The 24,084-nt window shown below is 40.4% G+C and overlaps 1 protein-coding gene across 4 annotated transcripts in view; it reads left to right on the top strand.

Annotated features, from left to right (window-relative positions):
* ADGRB3 (adhesion G protein-coupled receptor B3) overlaps window positions 1-24,084 on the top strand; it is an 811,989-nt gene that overhangs the window by 112,327 nt on the left and 675,578 nt on the right. The window lies entirely within an intron of this gene.

Below are 24,084 nucleotides of genomic sequence, written 5' to 3'. Positions count from 1 at the left end.
TACCTTCCAATAAGTGCTCTGAGATCCTGTATCAGTGTCCTGAAAGATACCTTTATGTGCATGCATTGTTTTGTTGAACGGTCAGTCCAGGAGGATAAAGCATTATTGAGAAAACTTATCTCCCTGTGAATTTCTAATGCATTTTATTTATTCTCTCTCCCTCAATCCTGACTGTGTGTGTGAATTGACCGGGTGTGGTATAACACACCGACAGTCGGGATTCCGACAGTCATTATCCCAATGTCGGAATCCCGACTGCACAGCTGGGGGAGCGTAACAAAGCCCTTGCAGGCTCACTGTGCTCGTGGGCACAGTGGCACGCTGTGCTTGCCACCTATTTTATTCTCCCTCTCTGGGGTCGTGGACCCCCATGAGGCAGCAGTCTGTATTCCGCTAATGACTGTCGGAATCTCAACTGTCGGTGAGTCATCCGGCACCCGAATTGACCATGGAACTTTTTGGTTTGAGAGGAGGAGAGACAGCACTCAAATGCATACTCATTGTTTTTATATAAGCCATAGAGTGTTCATTATTTAAATGTATGGAATATACATGTAAAGTATCAGTTGGAACAGTCAAAAACTAGTAAAAAAAAAGCTGATACCAGTTTAAACTGACTGAATTAAATAAAAATTGTATTTTCTTTTCATTTGTGTGAAAAGAATGCAAGAAAACAGTTTGTGCCATGAAAACAAGAAGATTCATAGAACACCTGGCCCAGATGGTATCCACCCACATGTGATAAATGAGATATGTCCAATTATAGATAAACTGTTATTTGTTATACTTACATAATATAATTATTACAGTAAGACTGGCAGAAAGTAAATGTGGTCCTAAAAATGAATTTAAAGTAGAGAACAGATACTGTAGTTTGACATCAATGATAGAGAAACATAAGAAATTCTAAGATATATCATTCAGAAATGTTTTTGAGGGTATTGAAGAAATAAACAGGATAATTGGGAAATAACTTATATGGATTAATTCGATTTTTTTAAGTATTGGCTAGAGTTTCAAATAGTACTTGTATACTGACAGCTCTGGAACTTGGAGAGAAAATATGTACATGGCTAGATAACGTATTTGGCTGAGTGATAAGAAACAGAAGGTTCTTATATTAGTAGCATATGCAGATTAGCTAATATTAGTGTGGTGTCTCTGGTACCAATAGAGGACAGTTGTTCTTCTTAGTCTTTTCTTATTAATAATAATAATGTACTTGACATGTATTCACACTCTAAGGGGTACATTTACTAAAATTGGAGTTCTATTGAAGGTGGGATGTTGCCCATAGCAATTAATCAGATCGTACTGCTCATCTATATAGCACCTTCTAGAAAATCATGGATAGAATCTGATTGGTTGCTATGGGCAACATCCTATCTTTAATAGAACTCCGATCTTACCACTAGTAGTGGCTTAGCTACATATGTGGCAGACCCTGCGGTGGCTTGGGGGAGCTGCGCCAGTGGTGTCTGTGGTGGGCATCTCTGGCTGAACTGATAGTTTATAATGTTTATAATGTATGTCTTGTTCACCTTTCTATTATTGTTTGTTAAATGTTATTTTCTTTGGTGCAAGAGGTAGAATTGTAACAATTTACTCTTCTCTTTTTGCTCTACTATTCTGGCTGTTTACTGTCTCTGGGGTTCCTGCTAGTGCCTGTTGGATTAATACCACTGTTTCCTTCACATATATCAGTGCAGGGCAGATGAACGTTGATGGGTCAGCTATTAGAAAGTGCAGGCTCAGCAAGGCTTTTATGTAGCTGCCGTGAATTAATCTGAATTAGAATAGGGAAGCGAGTGGCTGCGGAAATTTGTGTTATGCTAAGGTGTGTACTCTTTTTGGTAGCACTGTGAGGTTTGCAAGGTTTTTTTACATTGCTAAATCTCACTCCCAAATACATGTTTTTTGTCTTAAATCAGTCCAGTAATACTTTGTGATTATTTGTGAAATTGAATAACATTTTCCATGTTTACATCACCTGCTGTATCCGCCTTTTAATGCTCCTTCTGATACAATAATATTCTATAATATACATAATGAAGGTGCTCTTAACAATGTGTCGATTGGTATAATGTGTAAATGAAAGCTAATGTCTTTGAAGAAGCAGATGGGCCTGTGCAAAAGCTTTAGAAAATAAATTGCCCATCTTGTCATGTAGCAGCTGTGGAATGATATGCAGGTTTAGATGCTATAATGTTTTACCTTTTTAGATTGCAAAACAAATGTTTGATAAAATGTATGACTGTGAATAACAAACAATTTTTTGCTATTATATTGCTTCTACATTTTCATTTCCTTTTCTAGGTTGTGTGTTTTCTGTAAAAAATGCGTACTGTACTTGTGACGTCCAGAAAATGTGTAATGAATACAAGCAATATCTGAAGAGAAATAATGACCCTTTCACATATTTTGTTAATTAAAGTAAAATTTACCAAGTTAGCTGCAGATTTTATTTCCCTTAGCTGAGCAGAATGAATGTTGGTTATTATGTGTGGAAAAAGATGCATTCGTTGCATTTCTACATGTAATATATTATGTCTTATTTATTGTATTTTTTTTTTTTTTGCTGTATTAAACTGGTCTACAGTAGCAGTTTGACTGGTGCAGTAAACCTTTCTCACCATTACGCAGGTGTTCTAAGGCAAGCTCAGGGAGGACAGTAACCTCCCGTGGAGCAGAAGGTCACGTTAAAAGAGTACATTCAGTTGATGACCGTACACCTTCCAGATGTTTAGGTTCCAACCTTAATTGTTACATGTACCTTCAATTTTTTTTATATATATATATATATATATATATATATATATATATATACTTGTAATGCTTGCTGTGTAATGGCTTTATATGAAAAGATAAAAGGGCCTTATTTTGGTTCATTCTTTCTGACAAAATCCTTCTTAGATGGACAAAACCATGTGCACTGCAGGGGGGCAGATGTAACATGTGCAGAGAGAATTAGATTTGGGTGAGTAATTTTGTTTCTGTGCAGGGAAATTACTGACTGCTTTATTTTTACACTGCAATATAGATCTCACTTTGAAGTAAAACCCCACCCAAATCTAATTCTCTCTGCACATGTTACATCTGCCCCACCTGCAGTGCACATGGTTTTGCCCATCTAAGAAGGATTTTGTCAGAAAGAATGAACCAAAATAAGGCCCAAAGCCTTATGCTACTAAACTTTATGTTAAAATAAGATATTCTTTTTAGCTAATATTCCCACTAAGCTTGAAACTGCTAGTATCCTAAATATTGCTATATCTTTCTGCGGATGTTATACAAAAGCTAACTTTATTTTTCTGTTGATTTGTAGAATCTGGTCATGGTTGGTGATAGAGTACAGCATCCATCCAGGCCTGATTAAAGGTTCTAGCCACCCTAGGCTAATGCAGAAGTTGCTGACTAAACCCCCCCCCCCCCCATTATCCACCACCAATTTATGCACTCATATTCAGCTAAAAATCTGTAAAAGGCTCAGGACTCCATGTATATTGCAACATACTGAACTAGCAGTGCTGGCAACAGTGGCAGTGGCATCAATCACAGCCTTGGGGGCATAGATAGTTCCAGTTATCACAGGATCTCCTCTTCCTGGAATCCCTGCCTCAGTGTCTCAGCTCCATTCATATTGCCATTCATCGCCCTAGCAAGTCAACGTTGGCTCTCACAGGATATTCTATTTCCAGCATCCCTGCCTAAGTGACCCCAGTAATCCTAATAATCTACACTGTCCACACAGTTCCTAAATGGAGCCTACATGTCATCTTTAAGTTCACATATGTGGTGGTGGTACAGTTTTGCTTTTGATTGTCCACATGTTTTATGATTGGCAGTCACTAACCATACCATATTTTGAATACAAATTATTTGATTTGGTCTGGGACTACCGAGGCACCTCTGCAAGAGCTTTTTGATGCCCCAGGGTGCTAGGGCACATCGATTAGTAATCATTGTACTATATAGTTGTTTATATGCCAATTTGTACAAAACCAGTTATAAAGATTGCTTTATGACCAGTCATATTTTCTTACACAAATCAGTCCTCAGTTGTTCCATTGTTTCCAAAGTTAGTGGGCTCTATAGGTGTATTGTTGCACAAGTATTGGTTATTCTGCTAATGCAGTTAATATTAGAAGATTGGAATAAAATAATTATTTTGTCCTTGTGAGAATTTAGCGAGGGTCAGTAAAATGAGGATAACCCAGAAATTGACTATTTTACTTTTTGCTAGTAGTCATTTCTTTGAAATACTGTATCCATCAGTACAGGTTTAATTGCAGACCAAAAATGACACTAATATCATACCATTGTTATGCAGTAAGTCAAAATACATGTATCAATGAGAAACCTAAAATCATACAATATCTTAGATTTTTATTTTAGTAGCAGAGGTATTAAAATTAATCTTTTATGTGAGTGGTTCCCAAACTTTTTTGAATCACGACACCCTACGTATCAGCATTTCTTTCACAGCACCTCTTAGCTAAAATTTCTATATTGATAATTTTTTAATAAAAAAAATGAGTTTAGGATTGTCCACATGTTTCAATAATGTACCAAAAATGTGTAAAAAATGTTGGTAAATTTATGTATATAATATTCTAGAAGCTTTAACCTACAGTAGTTTAGATATCCTTTTAATTCTTAAATAGAAATCTTTGGTTCACCTGATGTCCTATACAATGTACAATTGTACAATGTTTCCCCTATTGTTATCCTATGCTTATTAAACTAGTTTGCCGTTTCTATTACTTTAGTTTAAATGTATGTATGTCAGTCTTTTAAATAGATTTTCCTTCTTAGACTTGCAAACATATTCCCTGAAGCCATCTTCATAAAGGAACGTACAGTTGATACAACAGATTGCCAATGAACAAGGGTAAAAATGGCCATGTACAGGGCTGCTCCACTTTTATATAGTAGGTAAATTTATAAACATTCACTGAAGGTTACTAAATTGCTTTAGGTCTTCTTTTCCCAAAAGAATACTGAAGCAGGTTATTTGCAAAGAGCATTGAAAAGCATTTTACAATTATTTAACGGTGTAGTGTAGTGGGAAATATGTGACTGTACTTGCATACTCCTTGGCACAGAAACATGTACAGTATATATAAATGTGCCTACAACAATTAGTCAAATAATTTATAGGCTAGTTCTCCTGAAGGCTACAGTAAGTGCTTTACAAAACCTAAGACGCATATATATTAAATAACCATATTATTAAGCATTGAGAATATTATACCCAACAAGATTTAAAGAAAGGATTAAAGAGGAACATGTTAATAACATCCTTTTTTTAGCAAATTGTTGTAAGAGATCATTAAGCTATTTCTAAAAACATGATTTCTAAGAACGCCTCTGCTATCTCAGATTTTGTGATAAGGGTTTTAAACATAATATGAAACAATTAGTCTTTTGCGGTTTTAGTTATACAATGTAACACGTGATGATGTTTCTAATTAGATATGATAATGATAGTTAATTCTTAATGTGTGAATCTATAGAGCTTATTTACATAGCTGAAATAAAAATTGTGCTAAAGGTTTGCACATAATTTATCACACCACTCAAGTTCCTATATCTCTTTGGAATTTTCTGTCATTAATAGATATGTTGTTGTGTTTTGCTTACAATTCTTCCCAAGCTGCAAGACACAGTAATTAGGCTTTGGTTTAAATATAACATGAACAGGACTTGGAACCTTGTTTTTCTTTCTCAGTATTGATCCAATGGGTCTCATTTTTATAACTAGCATATCTCATTAAAATGATTAGTAGAACTTACTGTAAGTTCTAGATGACTAAACTGCCAGTGGGGGCGGCAATGCAATCCAACATAACTCAAGAAAAGTACAAAGATGTATGATCAATATATCTGTGGCTGTTGAGCAATGTTATTTCCCAAGAACAAAATAGTACTGAAAGGTTTCCAAGTTTTATTAATGGAATATATTGTACTCTGTCTTCACAGTTGAAAGAATGGTCTGTCAGCATTCAGGAGAACATCTTAAGGAAAACAATTAAGAAATAAAAGAATAAGTTAGATACACAGTTTACACTATTAACTTAACACAGTTGCAGAAATGTGAAGTGAAAAATAACAGTATAAAAAGTAAAATGTTTTATTTATAGCTTTATAAACAACTCCATTATCACAGTACCATACAATATATGTCCTTCCTTACAATGTGCAATGTACACAATGGTAATCCACTTTTGTTAATACAAAAAGAAAGATTTCTGCAATAAAGAATTTAAGCCAGGCACACAGTGGATGATATTTTTTTATGATATTACCATCAAAATCGGCAAATGCAAGGCCAACAGAAGACATCAGCTTGTAGGGCCGGCAGGAGACATGGCTAATGAGGGCCATGCTGTGGAATGCAGCATGGACCCCTCTCCCCATTGTATTTCATAATGGCCAGCATCGGCAAGTGTGTATGTACTTGCCAATGCTGGCACCCAGCAGGTGCCTATTGCTGAAGATCTTGTTTGGTACACAGATTTTCCAGTGTGTACCAAGCTTACAGTCTATATCTTAAATACAGTCGGAGCTGCTCTTGTTAGAATGGCTCTCGGCGCGATATTCGCCAATTGCCACCCCATGCGCCGGAATGAGGCACATGTGCATGAGACACTCGCGTGCCCCATTCTCAGCAATGGGGCGAGCGAGTGATTGAGGTTCTCACACGTCCCCATCTGTGTGCCAGCCTGCCCTCCAGCAGTCCTCGCCAGCTAGTTAAATCTGGTGAACGCTGGGAAATAATGAGAGTGGCTCCATATGTACATACTGTATTCGTTCTCACCTTTCAAATTCATACATCTGTAATCTTTTAAAGTGATGGTCAGGTTCACTATTCAAATGTTTTTTTCTTTAGATGTCTAATCTGCTGTAGTTGGTCTTAATTTTCATGGCCATGTATTCCCCCTTTTTAATATCTTGCTTAATTTATCCCTTTTTTTAATATCACAGAATTTTTTTTGGTCAGGAGGACAGCTTTATTATTGTGCCCTTATTCTCCTTGCTGTGCCGTGGATTTACTGTACTTCTGGGCACAGCAGCCTGCAGAGGCTGGAGGCCAGCTGGAGGGAGTAAGTGGCCAGGGACCTCTGTCAGCTGTGCAGGGAAAGGCTGTCATCAGTGTTGAGGAGTGGCTTTCAGTTGGACTGACGAGGAGGGATGGCATAAATGAGTGCTTGCGAGCACTTCAATCGGTGATGGGATTGGAGCTGTGGGCTGGATGAGTCAGGTCAGCAGCAGACAACGTGTGCGTTTAAGAGGATGAGCAAGTTTTTGGTATGTAAGTGTGCTGTGCCAACATTAACCCCTTGCATTCCTTATATATATATTTATATATATACATATATATGTATATATATATATATATATATATATATATATATAGAGATAGATAGATAGAGAGAGAGAGAGAGAGAGAGAGAACAGACCCTTGTGTCACGCCACAGAAATTAGGATACTGTGTGGGGGCCACCTAGCTTACAAGCTCCCCTGTTGGATAGGGGGAAATATGGAGTACAATCGTAAGTTGGCGCCCCTTGTGTCGACCTTTACAATTAGATCGATTAAGCCTTAAGTTAATTCCCTCTAGCAAATACAAGAAAGTCCATATAATTTTAAATTTTTATTAAAAAGTCTTATTCCACACAGTGGTAGCAGTTATTACAGATATTTACAATTTTCAATGAGATATTTCAGATACTTGGAAATAGTAGATGACTATACCCAACGTGTTTTGTCCCTTAATGGGACTTCATCAGGGGTTTATGGATCATAAGACTTATTTTGGACAGCTTTCACAAGAAGAAACAATTCATAACAAGGTGGTTAATTTCCTGGTGGATTTTGCTTAATTGAATTAAAAAATTATAAATTCAGTACAGTCTGGGATTGTTCTAGAGGCAATTCTCACCTTCTATAGGTGTGCTCTGGTCACAGGTTCTGTCATTCAGACTGCTGCAGTCTGTCTACAAGGCCAGCACACATCAGCATGTGGAGGGGGGATTCAAATGACAATCATCCCACTAACTTGATTGTGCACATGCATTATTGTGCAGTGAAGGTACACCACCCAGCTTGACCTCGGATACTGTTGAACTTTTTTTTTATCGCAGCAAGGAAACTATGGTAAGATAACTATAGCACTTTTGGGTTATGCTGTCATGATCTGATATACATACACCAAGGTGTGTCCTCAAACCTGAGTGATAGATGTACAGTATTACAACATATAAATGTCTTTGTGTATTCATATGCATACATGCTCATATGCACATAGAGAAAAAAATTACAGTTCATGGTTTCCTAGACAGACACAAATGCCCAGGTGCACAACAACATTAATGTGACTGCACAAAAGGTACAAATAGAAGGTACTCAAGTTGGACTTATGCCCACTTATTAAACCTTATTTCATTGTATTCTCCAAAATATGGCTTACAATCCTGCCTTTAAGTCTGAATAAGCCACAATGGAATATCCATTATATTTTTATTATATACAGGTAAAGCAAGAGGCTGGCACTCTGGGCTTGATCTAGTTTACATTTCAAAGAGCATATTTAGGGGGTGATTCAATGATTTTCCCCCTGTTCCCAAATAGTCTTGACTGACCTATATTTGCACCGTCCAGTCTGAGAGCGGGGCAGGTGGCTGACATCCTGTGATGTCAGCCACCCACCCAAGGCAGGCAGCTGCTCGTCTGAGTAAGCATAGGTCTGCATACGCAAGTCGTCGAAGGCGTCCGCACAGCAGCCCTGCATATGCGTAGAACAGAACGCAAACATCGGTCTCTGGTGAGAACACGCTGGGGACTGAACAGACTAGAATAACCCACTTGGTGCAATAGTATTATATATCACACCATTTTCAAGGCAATGTACCACAATTTCTATTTCCACTTTTCAAATAAGAACTTTGCCCATCAATAAAGGATCCTTACAATTCAGGAAACTATGTAGCTATTGTGTATCCTTTTTAACTGCCAAAGTTATACAATAACTTACAGAAGTTGTATGGTGAAATAAAAGTAATACTGTACATTGGAAACAGAAGCATACCCAATTCTAAATGTCCTGTACATAACATAATTTTAATGTTGTAAGGCAGACATATGAGGCAACATTTTGGGTTCCTATGTACATATTTAAACTTTATCTTGGCAATATATTCAAGTAAGCAAGTTTAATCCTGTTTAGCTCAACAGTAAAGGTCCATACACACTGGGGACTGTGCACAGCATGTATGAACAGCAATGATGTCAATCATCGCTGCAGAGAAAGCCGCTCAGTGCATACACACTGGGCGGCTTTCCCCCTGTCCGGCACCGTCAGAGGGGGGAAGGACAGCGTTGCATAACGCAGAGCTAAGCAAAGCAGTCCTCAATGCCGCTCATCTGCTGGTATTATCACCGCTCATCGCTGGGGCATACACACTGTGCAGCTTTGAGCTGAAAGCCGATTAAACAGGCAGTTTTGAGCGGCTTTCAGCTCAAAGTCGCCCAGTGTGTATGGCCCTTAAGATATCCTGTTTCTCCTAATGTAACTTGCCTTTGTTTTACAGTACCAGCTTTTTATGCAACTAGTAGTTTTACATTTTAGAAATTCTTCGCTGTCCGAGGTGTATTTATTTTTCCTTCACATGGATAAGAAGAAGTTAAGACACGTTTCCTATTCTAGAGTTTAAATTCATTTTATAATACATTTAAGTAGGTTTTAAGAGGATTTATTTCAGCTGAAAAGATGAGTGTTTGTACAACAAAGCTTTGCACCATTATACAACTCAGTGGCAATTTTCCACAGGGGTTTAGGATTTTCCTTTGACAATACAGGCTAACGCTACACTTTAATAGCATTCAATATTATATAACCTAAAAGCAGAAGCTCCTATGAATCCAAACATAGTAGAATATACTGTATAAAATGAAGTGTAAAACAATTTAAATACTGATTCTAAACCAATGTTTTGCTGTTAAAAATGTCACATTTGAAATCACTAACAAGTTAATAAGAAGTATCTTCTTAGATAGAAATGTCCTCTGTGGTATTGTACATTATTATAAGTAGACAGTGTGCACTTACAAAGTCGCTACTACAGAGCGTACAAAAAATAAATACCTTTTTATGCCAATTTAATAACACAAACTGTATTTTGCGTATATTAAAAATAAAATGTTTTTAAGTTACAGTAAAAGTTCTGAACATCTCTATTTTTTCCAAATAATTTTTTTTCATTAAATGTAAAAAAAAAAGACTTTCCAACAGTTGCAATTAACTAAAATGTCATTTTTAAAAACTATGGAACAAATATATAACTACTTTAATATCTCATCCAGTTCATTCATTCCACTTAGAGTATATTAGTTTATTACACTTCTGTATAACAGCCAGCAATTATTATTATTAACCCCTTCCCGACATTTGACGTATATATACGTCATGGTCGGGAAGTACTTCCCGACATTTGACGTATATATACGTCATGACTTCAAATTGCCACCCCGTCTCGAGACGAGGTGGCAGAGGGACAATGTCTGCTGTCCCTGACAGCAGACATCCTCCCTCATTGCCCAGGGGGGGCAGCGATGCCTCCCGTCTTGGGCGATCGCTGCTATTGGCTGTTAAAAAGTGAATAGCCAAAAGTAGCGTTGAAATGCATTGTGTAAAATTTAGACTCTGCTGCCCCCTAGCGTCCAAAAAAAATAAAGGCGGTTTAAATAATGATTTAAAAATAAAGAATAGATATGGTCTTTGTTAGTTATTAACTATTTTGAGTGATATGATTATTTGTCTCACAAGCAGAAAATGGAACATTTTGCAAATAGCAAAATGTTCCATTTTTTCACGACACTTTGGTATTTTCCCCCCCCAAAAAAAAACTGTATCGACCAAATTTCACCACTAATTTAAAGTACAATGTGTCACGGGAAAACAATCTCAAAATCACTGGGATAAGTAAAAGCAAAAAAAGTTATACCCACTTAAGTGATACATGTCAGATTTGAAAAAAATGGCTCTGTCAGGAAGGCAAAAACTGGCTGCATCAGGAAGGGGTTAAAATTAAGATTTGTCTGCATGGAATTAATGCATTTATCGCTCCCAATACCCGATTAATATGGCTATGCCTACCCCCAATTCATGTGCCCTCTAATTTAAAAAAATATATACTTGAGGGATATTTTTTTATGTTAATAGCGACATTAAATGGTGTAACCATGTCTCCTTCCCATAATATATAATTAAAAATTGTTTATACCCATTGTGGGGTGCACACCCATTGTGCACCCCAGCCAGGAGTCGATCAGGAGTGTGTGCAATCAATGTGATTCCTAACCAACCTCCCCTGCTACACTGGGGAGTGGTGTTGAGCAGGCAAAATACTGACTGGTATGGGGGGTGGTGGTGAGTGGGCGAGAACCTGACAGGTAAGGGGGTAATGGTGAGCAGGTGAGAGGCTGACCTGTGCCCAGCTATAAGGCCAGGGCCTGGGTATTTTGTACATGCTATCCCCTCTTGGCACTACTGCTTATATGGACCATCAAACTTCCTGCATGTCTCCCCATTGTGCCCTCCTCCAATTCATACACTCCATATACTATTGCTGTGCTCTGTACCCTTACCTGTTTGTATTATGGGTACTTATATGTTAGTTGGGCGCCCACTATCCATGTCGGCATGGAGTTGATTTCATATAGTGTGGCGAGTGCAGCAGAAAACTAAGCAAATAGCTTAGTGGGCGCCCAACTAACATATACGTACCATATTATGTTGTATATGTCCACCTCCCCCAAACAAAATACTGCATTGCTACCTTTCCCTCCACTCAATTGTGAGATTTTGAGTACACTCCCTATATCTGTATATGTTCTGCATTTTCTTCTGTATGCATTTATGTTATTCCTCATTCTCCCCACCAAACTCAGTTTTTTCTGTGTTCTCAACAACTGCATTGCACACAAACACACACACCCGTTACATCACGCGTGTCATAAATTCACCATCGGTACTCTCATGCTTAAAACCCCTAACACTTAAAGACACAAGTGCTGGCATTTCAAAATAATGAAAAGATTATGACTATAATATTATTGGTGGCGGCACTAAAGAACGGTCAGAGTAAGAAAAGGGGTGGGGTAGTATCACCATATCATTCACACACCGCTGGTGATCAACTCTCCCAGCCAACCACCCGGGTCGGTGGTGGCAGCCATCTTCCATGCACAGAAGTATGGCACATGACAATCGATGCCTGGAGAGCGCACCCACTAATCTACACACATTCCCTCTACACAATTGACCGTTCTTTACCGCCGCCTAAAAGAAAGAAATAGAGACAGAAAATAGGGATGGGAGGGTGGGGAAAATTCCCAGAGAGGCTGAACTTCCTGCTCAGCAGACCCTTCTCTCCTCCCAACTCCTCCCCTTGCACCCATTGGCTGCCACACGCAGCACACTGCCTATACCCTAGCCAAACTGTTAACTAGCTTGAAGCATGATCCCCTTTCGGTGATTTATGTCACCTCCAGCCTAATCAGCCACCGGTGTTACTTAAATTCACCATCGGTACTCTCATGCTTAAAACCCCTAACACTTAAACCTCTAAAACTTATCTACAAATAACGACACAGACACAAGTGCTGGCGTTTCAAAATAATGAATGTCAAATTTATTTTGACAACAGATTATGACTATAATATTATTGGTGGCGGCACTAAAGAACGGTCAGAATAAGAAAAGGGGTGGGGTAGTATCACCATATCATTCACACACCGCTGGTGATCAACTCTCCCAGCCAACCACCCGGGTCGGTGGTGGCAGCCATCTTCCATGCACAGAAGTATGGCACGTGACAATCGATGCCTGGAGAGCGCACCCATTAATCTACACACATTCCATCTACACATTTGACCGTTCTTTACCGCCAAGCTAGGCCCTAAGCCGCAGCACCGCCACCAACAATAAAACGCTCAGCACCAACTCCTCAACCATAAGAACAAATCAGCTAAGAACATAGCCACGCCTTCTGTGCTCAGATGCACGCCATCCTCCCTATACAGCTCTTCCCTCTGAAAAATGATGCCATCATGCTGTATGGCACCACCCCCATTCGCCAATATGTATCTCTCCACAGCTGTATTCACTTTCTTACGAGAGCTACCCACACGTGGGCAAGATCGTGCCGACCTCCATACACACCTAGGGATCATAGCCAACCAGACCAGCTTACAAGCCGGCCAAGCCTGTGCCACGCTATGCAAGTCCCGGATGATAAGGGACCGCAACTCTAGAGTTGTACACTGCCCAACATCATTGCCCCCTAAATGGATGATCAGCACCCTGGGGGTGCCGTAGCTCTGCATAGCCCTCAACAGTTGTTCCCGCAAGGCACACCAATGCATGCCTCTCACACCCAGCCGCCGCACCATGCTTGCCTCAGGATACATGCACACATCCAAGGCCACAGGCGACCTTGAGGCCCAACAGACGTACGAATGGCCTATGACCCACATGCTCCTGACATCCTGCCGACCTGCAACAGGGTACAAGAAATTAACCACCATACCAACAATACAAACTCAAAACAAACATACCAGGGTAAAGAGAAAAAAGTTTTTTGGACCATGGCACCAGATCTTGAGGCACAAAACACACAACCCCCCGGAATAATCTATCAGGTACGCCATGACAAATTATAGATTAGCCAAATTGTGCCCCCAGGGGAAATGTGAACACACCTCAAGACCCCCACAGGAGGTTGGCGAGTGCTTATGCATCTCAACAGCCAAACAACGTGTACCTACTTTGGCGACCTGACCACCATAGTCGTAGCTTGAAATTAAATGCTTGTAATGTCTTTATGTAATGTCTTTATGTAATATATGTAATGTCTCCCTCCCCCCCCTTTTCATCCTTGCTTGATGCTGCACTGTAATCCACAAATGTCTCCCTCCCCCCCCTTTCATCCCTGCTTGATGCTGCACTGTAATCCACAAAAAATTCATAGTGTGCGCAGGCCAATAAAGTTGATTCTATTCTATTCTATTCTATCCAGTGAACCATGATCCGGTAAAGTGACAGAGAGAGTTGGCCGAATGTACCTGCGAAAGACTGCGGAGCGCCATCGACCCAGAGACTGAATCTCTGCGTCGGAGCGCCCCCCCGCAGCTGCAGACGTAGCAGCCCCGATCCTAAAGGAATGAGACCCAAACTCCTTTGGATCGAGGCCCAAGGCCCCCAGCGCCCAGCCCAAAACATGGTGACCCGTCCTCATGCATCAACCACGCTCTCGGGCGGTCGGGGTGTACCAGTTGGAAGGCCAAGGCCATCTCCACTGGGCATACCCCTTCCACTGGACATGGGAGCAAAGACAGCCACCACCCCCTCCAAGCCTGATCAGTCTTGGATCGTTGTATGTGACGCAACACAGAATCCCTTTGGACCACCACATCGGCCACATTCAAAGGCGACGGGGCATTCCTGGACGGTGCCACCAGCTCCCCGATCCTAAAGGCCCCGTGATATGCCATTGTGTATTCCAACTGGAACAGCAGCACCTCGTAACGCGGGTAGCATACGTCCCGGAGGGCACCCAGCAGCGGTGGGAGCAGTGCAATATCAATCAGATGCCTTCGGTCGGAGACTGCCGGAGTGGCCCGCTGCCAGCCCCTCAATGCTCTAGAAACCAGAAATGACTGAGATGGGTCAGCGCAACCATACAAAGAAGGGGGAGGGGGGGGTTCACCGGGGGGAGGGGGGGGTTAACCGCCTCCCCAATAGCCCCTGAGACCCCTGGGGCCTGATTCAGCCTAATCCCACCCCTATCCAACCGGATGGGCAGCTGTGGTAACTGCGATGGGCGGCCAGCAGGTGGAGCAATTACTAGTACTGCGGTTATAGCTCTAGACAGCTGGCTAACAAGCAGGGGGATGCCGGAAGGGCGCCCTGCAGAGTGCCCTGTGCCCCTGTGATGTGCCTGCCCCCCGCTAGCCCCCGGCGCCTGGTTATCAGGAACACCGGCTACTGCCTTCGGGGCCGACTGCGCATGCGCCGCCGCGGGCCTAGTGCCCGCAGCGATGCCTCTCCTGGGCCTAGTAGAGGCTGAACTGCCACACGCAGCACCGCTGCGAGCCCCCCTGCCGCCTATTCCCCTCTGCCTCGCCGCGCCCGGGCGTCAGACAGCCGGATTCGCGTCAGCACCCCCGGCCGCGTCATCAGCAGGGGAGGCGCGCACTCGCTCGGCACCCGCGCCTGCACGCCGGGCATTCGCCGGACCCCTCCTAACACCCCGCCGCAAGCCCGGATAGGCCCCGGCGGCGGTTACAACAGGAGGTGAGTCCAGGCCGTCAGCCAGGCGGGCGGGGGGACGCACTGTGCGGGAGGGACAGGGCATCGCCAGCAACAGCTATGGACAATAGTCAGCTACAGGGACAGAGCAAAGAGAGAGGGACAGAGTAGGAACAGATAGAAGAAATAGAAGAAAACGTTAATAATAGTTCAGCAATAAGCAAAAAACGCAGGAGTCAGCAGCAATGCGTCTCACCAGATCCAAGAAAATTCCCAGAGAGGCTGAACTTCCTGCTCAGCAGAACCTTCTCTCCTCCCAACTCCTCCCCTTGCACCCATTGGCTGCCAGACGCAGCACACTGCCTATAATCCCTAGCCAAACTGTTAACTAGCTTGAAGCATGATCCCCCTTCTGTGATTTATGTCACCTCCAGCCTAATCAGCCATCGGTGTTACTTTCTCTTATAGTCTAGTCCTGTCTGCCTCCACAATGATCCATTATTCAGCAGTGGAGTTCTGAAACACCCAAAGCAGGTACAACAACAACAACATTGCAGGATCAGAAAACATGTGTAGTCAGTCTGACAGACACCACTTGTGCTGTTTATCTGCTAGGGTACTGATCACATTCCCTGCACCCTTCCCACCCTGGGCTACACCACTTAAGTGTGTAAATGAAAGAATAGATACTACTTTAAACATTTATTTAGCAACATATTTATTTAATATATATTTCCTTCTCGTAAGCATTCTTCCCTCGGACAACAATTTCGATAAGTCTTCACTCACAAATATGAGTCGTTTATTTTTTTTTAAACCACTAACTGCCTGTAATATATTTAACAGCTACTGTGTATGAGTATGTCACCAGCACATAGTTTGCATACTGTACACCAGTCATACCATGCAATATCCACTTGTTTCACGTGTATTTAATTTACAGAATTTCCTACTGACTTTGTAAATCAGAGTTTTCTTTATTTTGTAAAGTTAGATTTCTGACAATTTTGAGATTCAGAACAGGTACAAAAATTACATTTATTTATTGTATTTCAATGATGAAAACATGTATACAAAATGGGCTATGTGTAATAATTAAAGCAAGACAATTCCCATGTTATTCCCAAAAGCAGGGTGTACTGAGTAGTGCTGTAATTCTACATAATTAAAACTGCAAAGACCATACAGATTTAATGAAGACTGTGTTGTTAATTGTTCTAATAATTAGTCTTTTAGATATCATAGATTCTCTAATACACTTTTATAAATTACTTTTATCTTGTGTTCTCTTTATCACACTGTTACTTTGTTTTTACGGAGAAAAAGATGACAGAACTGTAAATATACACAAATGTAATCTGCCTCTTTAATCTTCATAAATAATGTGCTTTTTATGGCCTTACAATTTAGGTAGTAATGAATAGGTTTGTGTGACAGAAGGGCAGAAAGCCAAAACGAGAGCAGAATATCAAAGTATTAAAAAACTCTCCTGCAAATCATCAGGCAAGTGAGCAAGTCAAGATAAAGAGACAAAGAAAAGGAAAAAGAAATGAATACAACACTGCAAACCATTCAAAGCACAGTTTAGTGTATGCATGTGAAATTGAGAAATCCAAGAATTCTCTGTTGCATAGGGATAGCTTTTGCCAGTTGAATACTCTGCCAAAATCCAGTAGTAGCCTTAAGTTGACATGTTGCATTTTAATGAGTATGTCAAATTTAAAAATATATTGGGGTATTCTGCTAAATCTAAACAAAATATACACAATTTTTGAAAAAATAAAAGTAATTTTTCCTTAAAGAAAGGACAAGAAATTATAATATGAGCATGGTAAACATTCTGCAGGGTTAAATAATATTACGTTACATTGTGGTTTAACAATTTAGTTAGTTATCAAGTTATCACTGCCTGTTTCTTCTTTTTGTTAATCTATTAACATCAAAATGAAAGCGTTACAAATAATCTGTTTGACATATTTTAAATTTTATTTTTGCTCGTCTAGCCAAGTGTAAAATTCCCCCAATATTACAAGTTCAAACCCCCTTCCCTCCTTTTATAGTCCAATGCAGCCAGGAAGGGCACCAGTTAATATCAAAGCAGGCTTATATGTTCTGTTAGAAGGAATAACGCATAGAAGCATTGATGTGATAATTATATTTCATGGCATTGTGTGGTACTACTTTACCAACTCTTGCAGTATATTACATTTGTATGGGGAGGTAGGTTGTTTCTCAAATTCAGTTGGTAGGACAGACAATTGAATTTTAGTCCATTGTTGCCTGCTACACAGAAGCAGCATTGTGTTGTTTCCTCTTAATTGTCATCGTTTACAAGCACCTTCTGGAATTTATGGGAGTAATTTTATTACATTTTGTGAGGAATGCCTATTGCATTGTGCCCAACTGTCCCTGAAATGTTTGAGAATTGTACACAAATTCAATAAGAATACTATACCACTGTTATCCTTATTACTAGTCTTGCTTTAGGTGAAATAAATGTTGGGTTGTCTCAATACTAGATATGGGTTTAATATGTGGATGCAGAATTGGACATTAACTATTTATCAAATTTTTATGAAATCATGACAGATTACCAAATTATTTTGGGTACTTGTTTCCTAGCACAGCCACAATCGCGGGCATCGTGTACCTTAAAGTTAGCGATGGACCCGATTTCCTTTGAAATCAGGTCCATTTTGCCGGCAAAGGCAAAATTGCGGGCATCGCGTCAGTCGCTGCCATTAACATTGCCCCCGACGCGACCGTTGCGATGCCCGCGATTTTGCCATAGGCTTCAATGTTAAAATATTTTTTAACATTGAAATCGGGAGCATCGCGTCGGTCTTGTGCCATTATAATGGCACAAGATGAGATGGACTTGATTAAGTCCATTTCACATAGGAAAACAATGTGAAATGGGCCAATATGACCCACTTCACATTGTATATGGCCCCGTCGTCACCCCACGATTGACGCAAACCCGAAGCATGGCGAGCGCAGCGAGCCCGCGAGGGGTGGCGGTGCGCGTCCTCCGACCTTTTCATACCCCTACTATCCACGTTGGCGTGGAGTTGAGAATATAAAGTGTGGCGAGCGCAGCGAGCCACCGAGCCCAAAGCGTGGCGAGCGGACGCGTATACCTGTGAAGTTATACGCGTCCCCTCGCGGGGCTCGATACGCTCGCCACACTTTATATTCTCAACTCCATGCCGACGTGAATAGTAGGGGTATGAAAAGGTCGGAAGACGCGCACCGCCGCCCCTTGCGGGCTCGCTGCGCTCGCCACGCTTCGGGCTCTCGTCAATTGTGGGGTGGCGTTGAGGGTGTAAAATTGGGGGTCTAGGGAATATTTGACATTGAATCCAATGTAAAATAGGGTCCCAGGGACCCTATTCACATTTGATTCAATTAAAAAATCGGGTCGGTCGCATCGCATGCGATTTGGTCTCATGCGATGCGACCGACGCAATATTTCCGACACGACCACCCCGATGCAAATCGGTGTGGCCGTGCTAGGAAACAAGTACCTTATTTTGTTTATGGACAATTTCTCAAACAACAGAATCAACTGAGTATTTTTGACTGATTTTTAGTTAGCACCCATATAGAAAGTATGGTTTCGCCTTGTAAATGATTGACGATTTATAAAACATCTGAGTTCAGCCAGTATCCTGCACGTCCTATTTATTACTATTATTTATTAACAGTTTCTTATATAGCACACACATATTCTGCAGCGCTTTACAGGGAGAATATTTGAAAAATCACATCAGTCCATGCCCTAGTCTATATTCCCTACCACATGTACACGCACACACAGACCATCTACACTCCCAGACAATCTAGGGTTAATTTTATTGGAAGCCAGTTAACCTACTAGTATATTTTTGGATTGTGGGAGGAAACCAGAGTACCCGGTGTAAACCCATACAAGCTACGCACAGTTAGGGTCATAGTGGGTATGGAACTCCTGACCTTAGCGCTTTGAGGCAGTAATGCTAACCATTACACCGTCTGTGCTGCCTGAATATAACATCCCATAAAAGATGTCTGATTGGATTTATATGAGCTGTTCTTGTTTATGAGATCACATATCACAAAAATAACATGATTGTGTATTCCCAGAGGTATAGCATACTTAACACTTCTTACCATCGAACATGTTAATTTTTGGATTTTTCACACCTAGGGGTAAATTTACTAAGATGAGTGTTCTTTTTCAGATGGGATGATACTATGGGATAACCACTCAGAATATCCTCGTATTTATTTAGTGTTTAGAAGATAATAGATACAATCTGATTGTTTGCCCATAGCAACATCTTATCTGAAATAAAACTCCCATCATAGTAATTAAACCCCCTAGTATTTACTTAAGGACCATGAATAAATACCCCTTTATCTGATTTCCTGTATGAAAAGTAATCTACTATAGTGATATTTGACCTAGTTAATTACTTTTTCCATAAAGCATACATAATATCATAGGCCAAACATCCCACACTGCATCCAATAATGTATATCCCTTCCGGAGATTTTGCTTAGGAGAACACATGTATATGGTAACATGTTAAACTGCATTAGTACTTTAGGCAAAAAAGGTGTTCTTCATCATGGGAGGAGATGCAGTCTGGCAAAAACTTTCAATTTCTTACTGCACATTGCCTAATATTGATACAGTGAATAAGAAGTGATAAGAAATTGTGCTTTACTAAGTAGCAGCTATGGTAAATGAGGAGAGATCCCATGGCACCTTTGGATGTATTTACAACGAATACAAATATATTACCTAGCGCAAGTTACAGTTGTGGATTTTAATCAGTGCATTTTACAATTTACAAATTAAGAGGACCAAATATTCCAATATGCTGCACAGAGTGCATGCTACCTGTCTGGGAATACACATGGATGGCCAGCAGTGGTGATGCCAGCAGTCAGAATACCAACACCTGCAACCTGAAGGAGGGAATGACATGTATTTTCCGTACACCCTGGCCCCTAATCCTAATTCCTCTCTGCAGGCGTCCTCTACCCCTAACTCTTACTGCTAGTGCCTACTCCTCTGCCTAAACTGAGCTGTTCCCCCACCTGCAGCTTAGCCCTAACACCCATTTTAAGTGCCTAACTCTCCCTCCCCTCAGTATAACTAATGTTATCACTTCACATATACTTATGTTTGGAATACCATTAGTTGGGATTCTGGCCTTGGCATCCTTATCCATGTCACCTCATTAATGTTACCCATTCTAACACCTGTCTTCTGTTATTGTGACTGTCAGCACCCCCATTGTTAAGACTCTCCAGAAGTGCTGCAGAAGTGATCTTGGCTACAGGGTGCTGGTAATGCCACCCTGCTATTCAGAAGCAAAGGCCATTACAGCCCTAAATGCATTCAAATAACCTGCAAGTGTCTGTGACCTATTAAAAACAAAAGGTAGCATTTATACAAGTCACTGAATCCCGAATGGGCTGTTACATCAGAGAGGACCAATTTTATGCAATGGCAGCAGAACTCAGATACTATTTACAGATGTTTTACATATAACACCACTAGACGAAGTCTTACGACGAAACGCGTCAGGGCGTGGCCTACTACGCTCCCTCCCACCTCACTGCTGACGTTGGATCCTGGTCATCCCTGGACGCTTCCCTGCATGCCAGCCCGGCGGCGTGTTCCTGTGGACTCCAGTATCTGCGCAAAGTGTGAGCAGCTTAGCCCTGGCTATTGTTAAACCTTGTGGTACCCAGCCCACAGTGCTTTATATTATGGTACGAGTCTTTATGTCTGTACCTTGTAGGGACTTGCAAATATAACCATTAGGATTTAGCAGCAGCACTTCTGACCCCTGACTTTCAATGCCAATCAAGGCATTGAAATATTCCTTACATACAATAACAAGGAGTGCCATTCCAGAGTGTTGCTAATTTAGTTTGGAGATTGTATATACAGATGGAGCCGGCCTCATCTAGCTGGAAGGGGACGCGCGTGCACAAGATGCTTGCACGTCCCATTCCGACGGAGCACACCGCCGTCCTTTGACGCCTCCATGCCGCACCACCATGGGTGCCTGCAGCACCGCTCTAACCCTGCCCATCTCCCTGAAGCAGAGACGGGCAGGGTTTCTGTCCCCCACTGATGAAAAACTGGAATGAGCATGCGTGTGATACGCTCGCTGGTCTCAGTCAGATGGAGCACCTCTCTAGCGGCGATCACCAGCGGGGGAATTCTGGCGATCGCGGGCGCTGAATGAATTATTATATATAATTAATTAAAGAAGACAAGCACTGTGTTACTTATAGAAATAAATGAAAGCAATTAGCAATTATAAAACTCTTTATTGTCTCCTACAATCAAATATAATTTATTGCCTGTGATTCACAAAGTATAGTATAATACATTAATCTTCCTATTTTCTCACTAAGTATAGTATGCCAAATTAAATCTTCGTCATAGCACAATTTTTTTCGCTGTTATGCATGATCTAGTTATGGTTGCAGATTGCTTATTTGACTCTTACATCATTCCAAGTGCATAAAATATTAATTATCTAGGCCTTTGGTTTTTCACCGTAGTGAAAAACATTGCTTGGAAACATAAGAAGAGATATTTTATGATAGACTGTAAAATTAGAACTGTTCACAACTGGCCTATGAAATTTTGCATTAGCAACATTAGGCTACTGTTCTTCTCTTGCCCCTTGGCACATAGAAACATTCTGAAATATTTTAATATTACTGGCAATGGTACCCCAATTTAATGAATTACTGCAGTACTATATTAAAAGACTTTTAACAGGATGTGAGTCAAGTTAACAATTATACTCTACGGCAATGAATTTAATGGTTAAGGTTGAATAAGTTTTGCATCAATGTCATTTTCTCGTTATTTGTATTTTTTCCAATTACTGTTTCCATAAGCAATATGTTCATGCATTGTTAGACAAAAACATTACACACATTACTTAACACAATATTTTCAATTTTCATTTTTCATGTCAATATAATGCACTGAAGTTAAAAACACACAACAGAGCCAGGGAGATATACAGCAATAACTCAGGCTCAATTTTAATACTGCTAACGCTTAGATGATTTACAATGTTTTTAGTATAGGTGTAAATTACAGTACACATTTAACATATTGTACTAGAAAAAAAACAATTGATTACATGTGTACAGATGAACTTAAAAACCCACAAACTTTTGCATGGGTTAATAGCACATCTATAGTGAGTTTAATTCAGAATATTAGGCAAAAACAGGTCACATGTTTTTGCAAGCAACCATTATACCCCTTTCACATCACAAATGCTGGGTTGCACCCGGGATTTGCAATGATTTGCTGCCCGCAGTGACCTGGCAAAATGTTGGGTTGCTGATGTGAGATGGGGGTGGGACAGAGCGGCAGTGCTTCATCGGGGCGCTATCTGCATCTACTGCCTCATCCATAGTGTGAACAGGACCTGAGTTTTGTGACAAAATTGTTTTCTGACCAAAAAAAATGATACTAATGTAAATATATTATAGAGACCATAGGAATTGATGTATCAAGCAGTGAAAAGAGTGAAGAAGTGGACCAGTGGTGCATCTACCTATAAGCAGCCAACAGCTTTAAAGTAGAATTTAATAAGTACATTCCATAAACTGTGAGGTGGAAGCTGATTGGTTGCTATAGGTAACGGTATACTGATCAATTTTTCACGACTTGATATATCAGCCCCATAGATTGGAAGTTCTGATAGTGGAATGGGAAGCACTATGTTTCACAGCCGCACTCGGGATGCTACACTCATTGGCTAGTTACACAGGAGTTTGGGGGTAGGTTATATAGGATTGAGAATCTGAGTGCTGAATCATCCACTGTATATTTTTTTTTAGTCTCTATAAAACTATAATTGAATTTTATAGCAAATTAGTAATACCATGTATACATAAATTAATTGCTAAATCATGTATGAGTATACAGTGTTTATTAAATGATTTCGGAGTGGTCCCTCTTTACCTGGGTGACCTCCAGACATTTTCCAGTGTAGCCACACTGTAGGTTTGTGACTGGTACTACTACCTTTTCATCTAATCAGCACATAACTTTTCTATTTGTGTCAGTTATATATCTAGGCACTAAATAATTTGTTCACAATTTGCACAATAATTCAAAACATTTCAAAGCGGTTGTAATACCCATTGCCATCACAACATATTGTCTATATTATTTATTACCAGACATAAAGTAATTTTGTCTCCAACATTAATTGGATAAGGTCTATAAGGAAGGAAATATGTTCATACAGTAGGTTTGAAAAGTTATTTAAAAAGCAATTTACTGCCATTAAGCTCTGTTCATGGCTTATTGTAGTCTATAATGACATCTAATATTATATAATATCTCCATTGTATAGTTGTACTTATTCTAATGACCTCATAATCTTTAATAAAGAGTCCCACCACAATATTTATATTGTAAAATGTAACACACGTTTTGTAACTAGGATTTGTGATCTAGACAAATGATATCAAATTTGCAATATGACTTTGCCAACTACAAAATGCATTGGACAAATAAAATACGTTTAGGAAAAATAAGTGAAATATAAAACCTACAAAATCCTGGTTGCATTTTGCAGTCATTAATTATGCCCTCTATACTGCTTAAAGCCCTTCTGAACAGAAGCAGGGTAGTCCCACAACACAGAAAGAAGTAAACGAGGTATAGGCACTTACTCTGCAATGGAAATACACATCCTAGATATACTTTTATACAGCAAAACTGT

Source organism: Crinia signifera, chromosome 3, assembly GCF_055691185.1.
Source record: "Crinia signifera chromosome 3, ASM5569118v1, whole genome shotgun sequence".
In the NCBI taxonomy this organism is placed as follows: Eukaryota; Metazoa; Chordata; class Amphibia; order Anura; family Myobatrachidae; genus Crinia; species Crinia signifera.
This window is presented reverse-complemented; position numbering and strand designations above follow the sequence as displayed.